We start from the raw sequence: 18,158 nt of genomic DNA, 5'->3' as shown, positions 1-18,158 counted from the left end.
GAGATCAGTGCGAAGGCGAGACCATCGGCGACTTCGTGGCCCAGCTGCGGAACCTGGGAGGCCCCTGTGAATTCCCCGACCTGGACCAGGCACTCCGGGACCGAGTCGTCCTCGGACTCCGAGACCCCGTGCTGCAGAGCCGGCTGATGGCCAGAGGCAACATCTCCCTCGCTGACGCCCTTGCCGAGGCCACCGCCGCCGAGGCGACCCGCCAGTCAGCAGCCCGGATGAGGCAAGACAACACGACCGAACGGCCACCGACCAACGAAGCGACCCCAGCCACCTCAAAGCCCGGGGAACCCAGCCGTCGAGAAACGACCATGCACCATGGCGACTTCGAACCCCAATCCGACACCGAGGACGAGGACGAGGAAATCTATCGGCTGCAGACCGAGCGCGACCGCCGGGATCGCAGGGGACGTAAGTTGAGTTTTCATTGAGCCGGGTGCGGCGGCGATCACCCCCGCTCCGAATGCCGTTTCCTCGATGCCATCTGCAGGCACTGCGAGAAGCGGGGGCACATCGCCAAGGTGTGCCGCAACAAAAAGAGCTACAGCCCCAGCGACGAGGAATCAGCCCACGACGCTGAGACGGCACCCCCAGGCACCGAGACCGACCGACTGAGAGCCGGTGGAGCCACGACAACCGCAGCAGACGACTCAGCGAAGCACAGCGGCGCGGAAACCCACCAGACGGTCGCCATCGGCCATTCATCAACCATGGACGCCCGAAGGTACACGTGGCTCCTGTGCATCGAGGACCAGCCCTGTGAGATGGAAGTGGACTCCGGTCCTACCTCTCAATGGTTTCTTGGTGCACAATCAAGCGCCTAGTCCCTACCATCCACCGCGACGAACTAGACAACCAGAAGCTGATCCTGAAAGACTATCAGGAAATCGCATCCCTGTGGTCGGCATCGGGCACTTTAAGGTCACGTTCAAGGACCACACCGACATCTTGCCACTCACAATCGTGAACCGGGACCGCCCCAGCTTGCTCGGCCTGCAATGGTTCGCCCCGCTGGGCATCGAAGTGACGGGCATCCATCACACAGACGAGGCCGACTGGGAGGCGACGCTTGTAAAAGAATTCCAGGAGGTTTTCGACAACTCGCTAGGCAAGTACCGAGGGCCCCCTATATCTTTCAACCTTAACCCTAACATTGCCCCAATCCGCCTCAAACCCTGGCGAGTGCCTTTTGCGCTCAAGCCGAAAATCGACGAGCAACTAGACAAGCTCGTCACATAAGGGGTACTAGAGCCCATCGACCATGCCCGTTGGGAAATGCCAATAGTCACCCCCATCAAGCCTGATGGCTCCATAAGGATTTGCGGGGACTACAAGGCCACCCTCAATCACGCACTGCAGCAAAGCTCCTACCCAGTCCCAGTAGTACAGCACCTTCTGCACTCACTGGGGGGAGGCCGGGTCTTCACAAAACTCGACTTGGCACAAGCATATCAGCAATTGCCGGTCGACGCGGAGACAGCCGAAGTGCAAACGATTGTTACACACCGGGGGGCTTTTAGGTGCAACCGACTCCAATTTGGAGTCAGCGTCGCCCCAGGAGTCTTTCAAAGTCTCATGGAGAGGCTCCTCCAGGGAATAAAAGGGGTGGTTCCCTACTTCGATGACGTGCTGATCACAGCCGCCAACAAAGAGCAATTGGAGACCCGTTTAAGGGCGGTGCTTAACAAATTCAAAGACGCCGGCCTTAAAGTCAAAAGAAACAAATGCCAACTCCACACCGAGAGGGTCGAGTTCCTGGGGTACCTCCTGGACTGGCACGGAATACACCCCACCGGGAAGAAACTCAGAGCCATCAAGGAAGCCCCCACACCAACAAACAAGGCGGAACTACGGGCATTTTTGGGACTGCTTAACTTTTACAATGTTTTCCTACCCCAAAAGGCGACCGTGGCGGAACCCCTGCACCGGTTACTAGATAAAGCGGCCATCTGGACCTGGGGGAAGCGGGAGGAGACTGCGTTCCAACGAACAAAAAACCTGTTGACATCGGACGCAGTCCTGATCCAGTACAGTGAGACCCTCCTGCTCACGGTAATGTGCGACGCATCACCTTTCAGCATCGGAGCAGTCCTCAGCCACACCCTACCCGACGGGAAGGAAGCATCCATCGCCTTCTTCTCCCGAACGCTGGCCAAGCCAGAGAGAAATTACAGTCAACTGGACAAAGAAGCCCTCGCCATCGTCGCCGGGGTGAAAAGGTTCCACGAGTACCTTTATGGTAGGAACTTTTCAATCATAACAGACCACAAGCCCCTGCTCGGGATACTCGCAGGGAACAAGGCAACCCCGAACATCCTTTCACCCCGGATGACGCGGTGGTCCGAGTTCCTTGCCGCATACTCATACGAACTGTCACACCGGCCCGGGAAAAACATTCTGCATGCTGACACACTAAGCCGGTCACCACTACCCGACCTAGACGACAATCCAGCACCCACAATGACGACCCTGCAAATCGAGACCCTACCCAGCACGCTCGTAACCATGCCAGACATTGCCCATGAAACAAATAAAGACAAACGGCTGGCGCGGGTATTGAGCTGGGTAGAGCGGGGGTGGCCAGAAAACGATGGTGGCGAATGGTAGGGCGGAACGGATGGTCCAATACACAAAAAAAGCCATCCAAAAAATCGAAACCGGTGACATCCAGGAAAAAATAAACAAACTACTCTTCATACAGCACATCACGCCGAGCTCGACCACGAACAAGAGCCCAGCAGAGTTACTAATGGGAAGGAAACTGAGGTCCCCACTGGACTGCCTACACCCCACCTACAACCCTGAGAAACCCCCGGACTCCTCCAGCCGGAACCGGGCATTCAACATCGGGGACATGGTCTACGCGAAGAACTTCACGGGAGACCCCATCTGGGTACCTGCGCAAATAACACAGGTAACCGGGCCCCGATCATACAGACTCCAAATGACAGACGGAAGGAACTGGAAGCGGCACATCGACCAGCTATGGTCCAGACTAGCCACCAGCAACCCCGACACCTCAACAACAACAACCAAGGAAAGCAGAGAGGGAGGGGAAGCCCCAACATCCAAGCCGGTAAACAACGGCAGGCCGGAAGCATCAACGGCACACCCCCCAACGCAAGCCGAACACCCCGCACCAGAAGACAGAAACACCCAAATACTCACCAGCAGACCTCGAACTGTCGCAGATGGGATCTTCACCTGGAAGGTGCAGCCAAGCCAGCTCAACCAGCCCGGAAAGACCGAGCGAGAGCAACAGGAACCGCAACTCGACCAACCCAGGCAGTCCGGGCAGGAGTTGCGGTGACAGGCCCGGCTCACCCTTCCAGGCGGTTCCATCAGCGAAGTGGAGAGCGACGTGGAGCCCGTCCGAACCGCCCGACGATCACACACAGACTGAGCCACGCAGGTCAGCCAGACAGATTCGGAGCCCCACCTACCTGCGCGACTACGTCACGACGCTGCGTCGGACGAAACCATGAGGGGAGGGGTGTTCTGTATTAACATTCTCGAAGACTCGCGTTCTGATTGGTCCACCCGAACCGCAACCCGATTGGTCCCTTAAGCGACTGTGATTGGAGCGCTAAGAATCTACGCGATTGGCGAGCCGATCGCGGGAGATCAAAAAGCGCTATACATAACCAAGCCACCGGCCGGCTGTATAAGCCAAGCGGCTCGCACACTTTAACTGCCCTTATTCAGATGCCTCAATAAAGAGCTGATTGTTCACTTTTGCGTCTCGCCTCTTATGTGACCCGATCCACCGATCTAACAGTGGCGGCAACAACAGTCCCCTCCCCCAGTGCCTGCTGTCAGCTCTCCCCATTAGTTCTCTAGTTTTGAATTGCTCCCAGCTCTCTTTCTTTCCTTCTCCCTTCCCCCATGCCCTCATGCAGGCAGGCAAGGAAAGGGAGACAGAGCTGTGTGCAGCTCTCCGCTTTTCCAGCCCTCGCTGCCTCTCCCAACATCGAATCGTCAGAGACGTAGGCAAAGCTGCTACAATGGTAGCACCCTAAGTTGTTTGCTTCTCCACTATTGCCTCCTCCTCCTCCAGCACCTCCTTCTCTGGGTAGGGCGAATCTTAACTAACCGAGCATGCTAAGGCAACTCAGGACGCTACCACTGCAGCAGCTTTGCCTGAGTCTCCAAGGCTTCGATGTTGGGAGAGGCAGTGAGGGCTGGAAGAGCTGAGAGCTGTGCACATCTCCATCTCCCTTGCCTGCCTGCACATGGGTGAGAGGGAGGTGGAAGGAAAGAGAGGTGGGAGTAATTCAAAGCTAGAAAACTAATGGGGAGAGCTAACAGTGGGCACTGGGGGTGGGAATTGCTGTTACCTTTGCTGCCACTGTGTGTGGAAAGTGGTTGGTGCATGCATCTCAGGGACCTGACTCTGGGGTCCCTTGAAGAGCCAGGAGGTGCATGAACTGCGCAGCACAGATTAATTGCTTTTGGGGACCATTTCTTCTTCAGCCCAGCAAATTTTTTCCATGGTCCACCAGTGGGATGTGGCCCACCAGTTGGCGACCACTGATTTAAACCATATATATATATGCACAAGAATCCAGAACACCTAAAAAGATTGTTGATTAAGTTTTTCAGATACATAACATTCTACCTGCAGAATAGTTTTAAAAAAGATCAGAATGCTTCTGAAGAATATATTTCATATGTGTATGTGGTATTTGTAATATATCTGGATCAAAAGAAAATATTTCCTTAATCAAGTCACATAAACTGCACATGCACATTATTAAGGAATAGTTTTAAAATGTATTTTAACCTTCATATAGATATCTATAGATATGTCAAACCATTTTCCCTTGGGCATGCTTACTTTTTAGAAGGTGATTTCTTTATTAAACTCAAAATCTAAATCCAGCTAAGATCCTTAAGAGGACATGTTTGATTATTTTTATTACTTTAAGTTAGAAAGAATCAACCACAAACAGTTTGGTGCTTCCCCTCTAGAGACTAATATACTTTTCCATGCATACTGCAGCCCAAGTAATTCTGGGATTCCCGTCAAATATACTGTGCATTATTTCCAGCCTGCTTTCCTTACATCAAATCAGCCAAGGCTGAAGAGACGCTGCTACCTCTTGCCAGGCATGTTCAGTAATTGTAGTGAGCTGAGTGAATTTGATCTTGAACAATTGGGCTATTTTTTTACAGATGTGTTTTCACTTGTTGATACTCAGGTTGCCACTTAGCTCTTCTGTCATTTAAACTTGGAAAGAAGTATTTAAGCTCTAAGTTGTAGCTCTGGTTTCATCTTGCTTTAATCTTCTTACATCCAATATTCTTGATGCCATTATTGGCGTTAAACGTTTCCGCGCATATGTTTATGGACATAAGTTTGAACTTATCATGATCATAAGTCCTTACTAGGTTTATTCGCTTGGGATAAAAAGACTCCTCAAATACTCTCCCCTCGAATGACAAGGTGGGGTTTTTTTTGGCAGCATACTCGTACACACTGACATATCATCTGGGCAAACATCTCAGCCATGCTGATGCTCTCAGCAGGTTCCCAATTCCAGCTGCAGCAGAGGACCAGGAGGCTGAGGAATCCATCCTCCTCATTGACCATCAACATCTACTGACCGCTGCAGACATTGCTGCCCATTCAGCTAAAGAGAGACTCTTAAGACAAATTCTGGACTGGGTGAAAAGGGAATGGCCACAAGGGTCTGTGCCTGTTGATTGTCACCCCTTCAAAATAAGGCAATAAGAGCTGTCTTGCAGCAAAGGTTGTTTACTATGGGGGAGTAGAGTGGTAATTCCCTCATCCTTACAAAAGCATGTACTGGGGGCACTCCACAAGGGTCACCCAGGCATCATTTGTATGAAGTCCCTAGGCTGAAGTTATGTGTGGTGGCCAAGGATGGACCAGGCAATATCTGAATGGTTGTCAGGGTGTCAGCAGTGTCAGGAAACTAGGCCATTACCCCCAAAAGCCCCAGTAAGAGAGTGGGAAGCCCCCAGAGGTCCATGGTCACGCCTGCACATTGATTTTGCAGGGCTCTTCCAAGGCCAGACCTTTCTCATCTTAGATGCTTTCTCCAAGTGGGTTGAAGTAATTTTAATGACCTCTACAACATCTGAAGCTGTCAGCTTAGCTTTACAAAAGGTAAAGGTAAAGCTTTACAAAACCCATGGGCTTCCTGATCTAATTGTATCAGATAACGGGCCACAATTTACCTCAAGGAGTTTTGAACTGTTTCTCATTAGTTTAGGCATAAGACATGCCTTAATTGCTCCTTTCAATCCCTCTAGTAATGATATGGCAGAATGAGGGGTAAGATCTGTGAAAGAGGCACTAGCAAAGATGGGCCCGGTGGGCCAAAGACTTAGAACAGGCTTTATCTTGCCTATACACCAGACAAGCTCCTTGACTTGCATAGCAATACCAGGGAATCTGATGTGGGGGACCAGGTATTTACTAGGAACTACACTGGTAATACCCTGTGAATACCGGCGTCCATAACAAGAATAACTGGGCCGTGTTCATACATTGTGAAGTTAGAGGAGGGCCGAACCAGGAGGCACCACATTAATCAATTAAGGGGGTGAGGGAACCTGAGGCCAGGAGCTGTATTAATGAGGGAGAATGATGAGTTCTCAGGAACCGACATAAGACCATCTGCACCAACCACATGCCAGCAGCCACACTCACCAGAGAGGCCATGGGTCGAGGAATCACCAGCAGAGTTCCAACTGCAGCAGTCGGAGGTTCTAGTTGAAGAGGTTCCAGCTGAATAGGTTCCCGCCGCATCCAATGGGCCATTGCTACACAGATCAACTAGGGTCTGGCGCCACCTGGCCTACCTCGAAGAGTACGCATGCGCTGTCAAAGTGGGAAGGAGTTCTATGTTCTGAAGTTCCCCCTCTCATCCGGTTTCCTGCAGGGGCTGCCCACCCGCAACCTGATTGGCTGGTAGTTTGACAGCCGACTATATAAGGAGCTGTCAAACAGGCCAACAGCTGTTGCCTCACGGCTGAGTGGTTCATTCGCTATTAGCGTGCAAATTAAATAAAGCCTGAGCAACCAATTTAGCCACCTCGCCTCATTCTGTGATGCATTCATTCCCAGTACAAAGCACTTTCAGTTCCCACCTGTCCAAACTATGAAATATGAATCTTCAAGCAAACATATCTGAAAAGATTGGTAAGCCTGTTAGGATTTCTCCTACCATAATGGACTCTGAACAGGGCCCTATAACACCATCTAAGAGCATTTGTGAAATATACTCTGTAAGCATTTATTAAAATTAAGATACTGAAATCATCTTATCAATTTTTCAATAGCTGTATTGATATTTAATTACCCTCAAACTATGTTCTAAGATGCTTACATATTACCCTTAGATGTATTATAAATGATCTTCAAATGGATCACTTTTAAATTTCCACTATGTGGTTGTAAGTTGTAGATCTGGGCTATTTGATGTATCCCTTCTTATTATCAGGTTTCTTAAATCAGGACATCAGGATTTTTCTTCTATAGAATTCTTCACTTAAAATAATAGAGACTCTTGGGAAACATCTCATAGAGTTTTGGAAATCTCTCATCTACTGAGGCTCCATTATATTTCCAATATAATCTAACTCTTACTATATTTTGGGGGAAAGACCAGAGGTACTAGATGATATGCCATTTATGGATCTATAGCATACAATCTTAGCAATGGTTGCATCAGAGGTGGTATTCAGCAGGTTATGACCAATTCTGGAGAACTGGTAGTGGAAATTTTGAGTAGTTTGCAGAACCGGCAAATACCACCTCCAACTGGCCCTGCCCCCATCTAATATCTGCCTCTCGAGTCCCAGCTGATGGGCTGTGTCTTCCTTTGTTGCTCTGTACAGGAGAACAGAGCTGGAAAGCAGGTTAATAGGGTGGAGAGGCAATGAGATTTTGCAGTATCCTTCCATTGGAATGGGGTAGGAATGGAAATTTTATAGTATCCTTCCCTGCCATGCCCACCAAACAATGCCCACCAAGCCACACCCACAGAACTGGTAGTGAAAAAAAATTGAAACCCATCACTGGGTTGCATGAATAAAGATGGTGAGTTATTCCCCTTTCCCTTTAATTATACTTATTTTTCTCTCTTTCTCTGAAAATACAAAAGTATTTAAAAATAAAATATTAAGCATTACCTCCCTCAAAAATGTTTCTAATAAGGATGCAGACACAATCAACTAAACTTAAAGACTGAGCTTAACCCTTATTGATTAGAAGATTTGTCATATATTATTTTCCCCAGCTACAAATCAATGGATGTGAACCAATTCAAACATTTTGATCCTAATTAAGATGAATCTAATTGACTAAACAACTAATTTAAAAGATGATTTGAACCAAATCAGATCTAATATATATGGGTCTCTGTAGATTCATTCTTAAATTTATAAGCAGCCTACATAGGTTCTGGATTGAAGCAAACCTTGGGAATTTCCTGTCTACCTTTCACATGATAGGGTTAAAAATAGTAATATATGGAAAATTAAACTTTATTTTCAGACCTCCAAATTTTTAAAGAATATCTTTTAATTATGTTTTTTTTTCCTGGGCAGTGGGAACAAAAAATGTGCTTCATCAGCAGTTGAAAAAATGTATTTTATGTGGCTAGACATCAAAAATAAAATGGTTTACAATTTTAATAAAATGATTTACATTTTAAATCACAATATAACAGAAAACAAAGAGGCTCAATATTACTGAATTCCACAATTTTCAAACCATAAGAACTTTAAACATAATTATTCTCTAGAAGAATGATTTTCTCAGTTTCCATTTTTCTGCATTTCATTCTTTTGAACCTCTACAATTCTTTTTCTTTTTAAAAAAAACAAATATATATTATAAACTATACTGAAATTTGATGAGAGAAATAGTTCAAATGATGGAGACAGAAATATTCCCAGAAATAATTCAGAGATAGAGAGTGCTGACAAATATTTTGGGAAGCAGAAAATTGAATGTGATGAGTTTTAATAAAAATACCTGTCTGTTTCACTTGTCTTTCCCTAAGGTTTTAATGGACAATTATGAGACATTGAAAGATCCTACTAATAACTATTAAAATTCATTTCATAGAAAATACTTAATTGCTATTCCCTTTTTTCTAGGGAGAACATGCTCACAATTAAAAATCACAATTAAAAATGCACAATTACACATCTGAGTTTCTTCTTTTGCAATTATCAAAGATTTGGGAGCTACAGATTATATATGCAGTTTTATTACTGATACTGTATTTAATGACATTAACAGGGAATTTTCTAATCATCATTGCAATTGGTTTTGACCACCATCTTCACACCCTCATGTATTTCTTCTTGATAAATTTAGCTATACAAGACATTGGTTCAGTTTCAGTCATTTTTAATTTGCTTACAAATACAAGGCACATTTGCTACTCAGGATGTGTAACTCAAGTCCTCATGTTTGTTTTCTTGGTGGGCGTGGCTTGGTGGGCATGGCTGGGTGGGCATGGCAGGGGAAGGATACTGCAAAATCTCCATTCCCACTCCTCTCCAGGGGAAGGTTATCACAAAATCCCATTCCCTACCCACCCCACTCCTTTCCAGCTCCATTCTCCTGTGCAGGACAACAAAAGAAGACCCAGCCAATCAGTTGGGACTCGGGAGGCAGATAATATATGGGGTCAGGGCCAGTCAGAGGTGATATTTGCCGGTTCTCTGAACTTCTCAAATTTTTTGCTACCGGTTCTCCAGAACTGGTAAGAACCTGTTGAATACCACCTCTGGTGCAATCCTTTACAATATGAAATAACAATGAACAGGACAGGCTGCACCACAATGATTACTCGTGTGTGGATCGCTGTAATGTGTTCACTCTGTAATGGACACTATTGAAACTTTCATTACTCCTTTTTGCTCTAATATTATCAATCAATTTTACTGTGAAATCCAAAGTTTACTGAAGATTGCCTGTGGTGGATCATACATAACTGAAATTGGAATTGTATTGTTCAGCTCTACATTAGGATTTGGTTGTCTCATATTTATTGTCATCACCTATGTGCAGATCTTCTCTGTTCTATAAATTCCTTCAGTTCAGGAAAGGAAAAAAAAGCCTTCTCCAGGTCTCCTATCACACCTTACTGTCTTTTCCACATTGTTACATATGTTTTATTTGCTTATTTAAGGCCCATTTATAACACACCACCAGATCTTGATTTTATAATTGCAATATTGTATTGTATTATTTCACTCATGATGAATCCAGTAATCCATAGCATGAGAAACGAAAACTTAAAGCTGCTCTTTCAAAATTTCTCTGGTCATTTGTCAGTCATCCAGGTTATGGTTTCCCAAAGATGCTTTTCCAAAAGGCAACTGGACTTTCTTGTTTTTTTTTTTCTTGAAAGATATTTCTTGGATGAAAAATTAAACTCCATTGTAGTCATAAGTCACATGATTTTTAAATAGATGGCTATGCAATGGAATGTACATTGCCTATAAATATTAAGGCCAATTCTGAATCCATTCTGATATGAGAAGTCTGTTAAGATTTTATTTATTTATTTTTGTCAAGTGTGTATGAGAAAACAAGTGTAAGTATGAACATAACATATAAATATATAAATATAAACAGGTATAAGTATATACATAAGACCACACCTAGAGTACTGCATCCAGTTTTGTTCATCGCATTGTAAAAAAGATGTTGAGGCTCAAGAAAAAGTACAGAGAAGAGCAACCAGGATGATTAGGGGACTGGAGACTAAAACATACGAAGAACGGTTACAGGAACTGGCCTTTGCTAGTCTACTAAAGGGAAGGACCAAGGGAGACATGATAGCAGTCTTCCAATATTTGAGGGGCTTCCACAGAGAGGAAGGGGTCAAGCTATTTTCTAAAGTGTCTATAGGCCAGACAAGGAATAATGGATGGAAATTGAACAACCAGAGATTTAACCTGGAAATAAGGAGAAACTTTCTGACAGTTAGAACAATAAACCAATGGAACAGCTTGCCCTCGGAAGTTGTGGGAGTGCCATCACTTGAGACTTTCAAGAAGAGATTGGACTGCCATTTGTCAGAAATGGTGTAGGGTCTCCCGCTTGGGTGGAATGTTAGACTAGATCACTTCCAACTCTGATTATCTGTTATTTGTTATAATAAATGAGTACAAATAAATGAATAAATGGGAACAGTAGGACAGGGACGCTGGTGTGCTTATGCATGCCCCCTTACAGACCTCTTAGAAATGGACTGAGGTCCATGGTAGACAGTTTAAAGTTAAAATTTTAGAGGTTTGAGGATGTAACAACAGAGTTAGGTAGTGAGTTCCAAGCATTCACCACTCTGTTGCTGAAATCATCTTTCCTGCAATTGAGTTTGGTACAGTTTACTTTGAGTTTATTTCTATTGTTTGTCCATGTATTATTGCAGTTGATGCTGAAGTAAAACAGGTAGGACATTGTAGCTGACAATTTTGTGTACTAAGTTTAGATCAGACCGTAGGCAGCATAGTTCTAGGTTGTCCAGGTGCAAAATTTCAAGCCTGGTAGCATAAGGTATTCTATTGCAAATATATATATATTCAATACAGAAGCCTGATGATGGCAGATGAGATTCTGCCGAAACATTGCTACAACTTTAAAAGCACAACTACAATGACGTGGGAAAACACCCGAACAAAGCTGAATGCCATACATGTAAGTACCCGCGAAAACTTAAGAAAACAAATAGATAGATAGATAGATAGATAGATAGATAGATAGATAGATAGATCGTATTCAGCTTTGTGATTCCACCAGACTGTCAATCATTTGGAAGCCTGCACTCACAAACAAAAAAATCTCCACACCACAAGCCAGGCTAACACCTGGGCACAAACAGATTCCCCCCTGATACCTCCAGCTCAAACAGACCCCAACCAGGCACCCAGATGAAACCTAGCTTCTTAACAAATGATAGCCGTCCATTTACCTGGAGCCAAGGTGCACTAAAGGCCTCCAATACAGGAACACAATGTTGCCAGCCAATCAAGACACAAAAAGAGCCACAAAACAGGCAGAAGATATTAGGAACACCAATCAAGCAGAACACAGCAAACTCCAAGACCAATAAACACAGACCAAGACACCCAACCAATCAGGATGAAGAAAAAACCATTCTGGCACAGCAGTAGGCTAGTCCCAAATTTAAAACTGAAACCACTGTAAAAGTCTGACTCACAGACGAACACAATATAGAAGCCTGATGATGGCAGATGAGATTCTGCCGAAACGTTGCTACAACTTTAAAAGCACAACTACAATGACATGGGAAAATACCCAAACAAAGCTGAATGCCATATATATATATATATATATATATATATATATATATATATATATATATATATATATATATATATATATATATATATATATATATATATATATATATCTTTGGTTGTTCGGGTTTTCTCCCGCGTAAGATTCAAGTATCTAGGCAACGTTTCGATGAAGTCTCATTCATCATCTTCAGGCTTCTGTCTCCGGCTCTGTGCTTCTCAGAGTAATGGAGATTGCAGCTGCTTCCTCCTTTTAACTGCCAGTGGGGGTGGGACTTGATTGGGTGGGGGCTTGGCTGTGTTCTGATTGGGTGGGGTGTGTTCTCATTGGTAGGGGGTTTGGCTGTGTTCTGATTGGTTAGGGGGTTAGCCGTGTTCTGATTGGTTGGAGGCGTGTTCTGTTCAGGTGGGGGCTTGGTTGTGCTCAGGTTAGTCTTAGTTGCTGGGGGATTTGAGCTGGTGAGTTGTGATCTTGCTGTTTGGCTTCTAGTATGTGGTCCTGCTGCATCTTCATAGTGGGTGTCAGTTTGCTTCATGTATGGCTCGGAGGGGTTTGAAGTGGGTAGTGATGCAGCTGCAGTGCAGCTTCTGGTCCATGGTCGTGTCTCATCTTCTGAGTGGGTGTGAGTCTGTTTTCTACATGGAAGTGTGGTGGTGGCATCTTGTGTGGCTCTCATGGGTGTGGGTCTGGTGTCCTTCTTCATGTTAGGTACTCATCTGTTCATGAGGGCGGATTTCCAAATGGCTGGAAGGCGGGAGGTGTCATCTCGTTTGTTCATGCTGTGTGGGCGTTTTTCTATCTCTATGGCTTCTCTGATTATTCTGCTGTTGAAGTGTTCGGTTTTGGCGATGGTTCTGGTATTTTTAAAATCAATTTCATGTCCTGTGGCTTTGAGGTGTTGGACCAGGGAAGAGGTCGTTTCTTCTTTTTTGATTGAGTTCTTATGTTCTTCAATGCGTGCACTTATTCTTCTGTTAGTTTGTCCAATGTATGTGGTAGGGCAGGCAGTGCAGGGGATTTCGTATACTCCTTGGTTTTCTAATTCGATTTTGTCTTTTTTTTGTCACCTCCCGCCTTCCAGCCATTTGGAAACCCGCCCTCATGAACAGACGAGTACCTAACATGAAGAAGGACACCAGACCCACACCCATGAGAGCCACACAAGATGCCACCACCACACTTCCATGTAGAAAACAGACTCACACCCACTCAGAAGATGAGACACGACCATGGACCAGAAGCTGCACTGCAGTTGCATCACTACCCACTTCAAACCCCTCCGAGCCATACATGAAGCAAACCGACACCCACTATGAAGATGCAGCACGACCACGAACTCGAAGCCAAACAGCAAGATCACAGCTCACCAGCTCAAATCCCCCAGCAACTAAGACTAACCTGAGCACAACCAAGCCCCACCTGAACAGAACACGCCTCCAACCAATCAGAACATGGCTAACCCCCAACCAATCAGAACACAGCCAAAACCCCTACCAATGAGAACACACCCCCACCCAATCAGAACACAGCCAAGCCCCCCACCCAATCAAGTCCCACCCCACTGGCAGTTAAAAGGAGGAAGCAGCTGCAATCTCCATTACTCTGAGAAGCACAGAGCCGGAGACAGAAGCCTGAAGATGATGAATGAGACTTCATCGAAACGTTGCCTAGATACTTGAATCTTACGCGGAGAAAACCCAACAACCAAAGATCCACATACAAATACCCGAGAACCTCAGAAAACAAATATATATATATATATATATATATATATATATATATATATATATATATATATATATACACACATACATACATACATACACACACATACACACACACACACACACACACACACACACATATAATGTTTTATATATAATATAATATAATGTAGTGTAGTGTAGTATGGTATAGTATAATATAGCATAGCATAACACAACACAACTCAATATAATAATATAATATAATATAATATAATGTAATGTAATGTAATGTAATGTAATGTAATGTAATATAATGTAATGTAATAAAAATAACATTATATATGTTACATACATTATATAATATATATAATGTGTAAATAAATGTTTGGTTATTCAAACATATTTTTGATGTTCCTGTAAAAAGAAAAAAAAGGACTTCACAATACATGGAGCCTTCCAACCTTCCAAGGTTGTTAAAATGTTGGGATTATTGAGGACAATATGCTAACCCTGTAAATTGCTTAGAGACGGCTGCAAAACACTGTGAAGTGATATATAAGTCTAAGTTATAAGTCTAAGTTATATATGTATGTATATATATATATATATATATATATATATATATATATATATATATATATATATATATATATATATATACTTAGACTTATATATCACTTCACAGTGTTTTGCAGCCGTCTCTAAGCAATTTACAGGGTTAGCATATTGTCCTCAATAATCCCTAACATTTTAACAACCTTGGAAGGTTGAAGGCTCCATTTATATATATATATATATATATATATATATATATATATATATATATATATATATATATATATATATATATATATATATATATATATATATATATATATATATATATATATATATATATATATATATATATATATATATATATATATATATATATATATATATATATATATATATATATATATATATATATATATATATATATATATATATATATATATATATATATATATATATATATATATATATATATATATATATATATATATATATATATATATATATATATATATATATATATATATATATATATATATATATATATATATATATATATATATATATATATATATATATAAAACTTTATATATATATATAGAGAGAGAGAGTTCTGTATGTATGTATGTATGTATGTATATATATATATATATATATATATATATATATATATATATATATATATATATATATATATATATATATATATAAAAAACTGGGACTGGTGAGGTAACAATCACACCACAAATTAGTGGAACAGTGTCATGCTTTTCATTAAATCTCAAATCCAACTTTATTGTGTTTCCTTCCACAAAATATTATGAAGTTATGGTTCCATTTGTGTTTAGATAAGATCTGCAAGATCTCTTCAAATATCATACAGCAATGACATCTACTCCAAAATAATTTTAAACTATTGCTAGTTTGATCAAAACGCAAAATAACAGACTTAGAAAGAACTTTGGAGGTCTTGTTGTTCAATCCCTGCTTAGGTAGGAGACCCAATCAAACAGGCATAACAAGGCAAAACTCTCCTTCCTTTCCTTCCTTCTTCCTTCCTTCCTTCCTTTTTTCACAATTACTAGGAAGAATCCTCCCTTAAGGATTCATTGGAATTATCTGCTAGTTATGCAGAGTATGCTTTGGTCTGGCATGATCCCTATGTATGGGTAAGCAGCAGTAACAATAAAACTACTCAGGGCAATTCTGTTTCAATTATCTATTATCTTTTCTCATTAACACAAAATTTCTCCTGTAATCACTGATTGAAATATGACGCCTTTATATCTTTCCCTTAAGTTTAGCACTTAAAATAATATATAATTTTCATTCTGATTCTGCTTAGTACATTCTAAAGCTACGTACTATATTTTAAAATAAGAAAGAATAAGTTTATAATATAATTAAAACAATAATCCATAGCAAATTAAACTCTATTGTTAAGTCTTAAGCATTTTACATTCCTTTTAATATTTATCCCATTTTATAATCATATAGTATACCAATTTTCTAACATTATTTCAAATACAAATACAACAATACAGTCTTATGTACTTTTGCAGAATCTCTTTTTTAATTGTATATTTTACCCATTATCTCTGAATAAATCCTGTTTCTTTACATCTTGTTTCAAATCTTTGTAACTTCTCTTCCCTTTTTCCTTTCCTTTCTTTTCCAATCTAGCCTTTTTACCTCCCTGTCTCTTGAGTTCCACCCTCTTAATCTCCACCCTCTTCTATATTCCTCTTTTCTGTTGCTTTCTGACATTGTATCGATTTTCACCTTATTTTTCCCTTTTTTGGTTGTTTTTTTAAGTCTTAAATTCTCCATTCTCTTTCCCCTCTTTCCCATTTCTTCACCAGCTAGAGTTGCTTGTTCATTAAAGATGGCTTCTTCTTCATCCCAATCTTCTTGTAGTTTCTGGTAGGTAGAAATCGCCATTTCTAAGAAATGGAAAACAGATTCAGAAGAGCCCTTTCCTTATTGTTCCTCTTCTTTTAGCTTTTTAAATTCCATTTTCAGTTCATCAACAAGTAATGCCATTGTGAAAAAAATTTTAAACAACCCAAATGTTTTTAGTCTTTCAATTAATAATTTCCAAAAGTCCCAAAGTCACCAAGCAATCCAGATACACACAGACTGTTTCATTTAGCACTTTCTTCTTTTTATACTTTCTCTTCCTGGGGTTACAGTTCAGTTGCAAAGTTCCTATTAAAATATATCTTTTAGAAGTTTTGTTACAATTTAGCTCTAGTCTTATAAATTCCAAGCAGCCTCCTCCAGCAAAGTCTTAATATTAATTCTTTTCCTCTCCCTTCCCACTTATAGCAAAAAAAGTTTTTTTTCCCAATGTTCAGAAATCTTTGTCCCCTTGGCTTTAATTTTCCAATTTAATTACCTGCTGATGCCAAAAATGGGTTTTCCCAATTTCTCATTCATATGCTATTACTGTAAGGAAGGAGAACTTTCATTCACCGCTTTTTCCAAGTCTTCTTTGGGAGCGATGTATATTTAATAAAATTTAAATTCCAGGATATTTAAATGTTACTTGTTATCCTGGTCAGCCAAAAACTTTCACTTCTCAGCTTCCTCCTGCACATTCTTATCCGGATGGAAGCTTTTTTGTGGCGTCCATTTCTGACTGCCGCTCCACCGCTTTTGGAAAAGGGAATTAAGCCAGCTGAGGAGGGTGGGTTGCGATTCTTCTGGACCCCTGCCGGATCTCCCCTGTCTTCAGTTACCTCTACAAGGTAACTATAGCCCCCAAATCTGGCTGGATTGGGGGCACTCCAGCGACGAGCGCAGCAGAAACCACGCACGATTGCGGATTCCTGCCACCGCCGAAGCCTTGCAAACCAGAAATGATTTAAATTGAGACGAAATAAATAAAACAGAATCAAGAGAGTGAAAAGAGGGAAGAAGCTATATAGAAAATGTAGAATGGTAAATAAGATATGAAATGGTATATAAAGTGAGCATGAATTTGAATTTATGTCTGTACAAAAAGATGTAACCCAGGATTAAGCCATTTTCCAAAAAGAAGTTTTATATTTTTATGTTTTGTGTTTTGTTTGTGTATGTTTGTTTATTGAAAATTAATAAAAAAATTATATATAAAAAAAACTACTCAGGGAAATTCATTTTGTTATTCCTGATTCCGTGTGCCTGACAAGCAATAATGCAAAATGAAGAGAACCACACCAAGATTCTTACAAGATAAGTATTATCTCATTTTTTATTAAAATTTTATATAAGGTTCATATACATTAGTTCATATAAGGTTCATATAAAAAGAGGAACATTTGGAAATAGAGAGAGATGGAAGGGAGGAGGGACAAGTAGTTTTGACTTGTTGACCACAAATGAAATTTCAAAACACTTCATTTAGCTGTTATTTTAGCTGGATTTATTTTACACTTCACTTTGCTTTAGGCTTACTGCTTGTTTGAAAACTCAGACTGATGTCTGCTCAATACACTAAATTCAGAGACTACCATTTAAAAATGCAGAGATAAAATGTTTGAAATATATGTGTCCAAAATTAAAAGCACAAATGTTCTATCATAAGAAAC

General features: G+C 41.6%; 1 long non-coding RNA gene across 1 annotated transcript in view; it reads left to right on the top strand.

The window, feature by feature from the left end:
* The window catches only part of LOC148124208 (uncharacterized), a 465,649-nt gene that overhangs the window by 273,633 nt on the left and 173,858 nt on the right, over positions 1-18,158 (top strand). The gene's annotated exons all lie outside the window — the stretch shown is intronic.

This window comes from Pseudonaja textilis, chromosome Z (assembly GCF_049901715.1).
Source record: "Pseudonaja textilis isolate UNSWEBS1 chromosome Z, rPseTex1.2, whole genome shotgun sequence".
NCBI lineage: Eukaryota > Metazoa > Chordata > Lepidosauria > Squamata > Elapidae > Pseudonaja > Pseudonaja textilis.
This window is presented reverse-complemented; position numbering and strand designations above follow the sequence as displayed.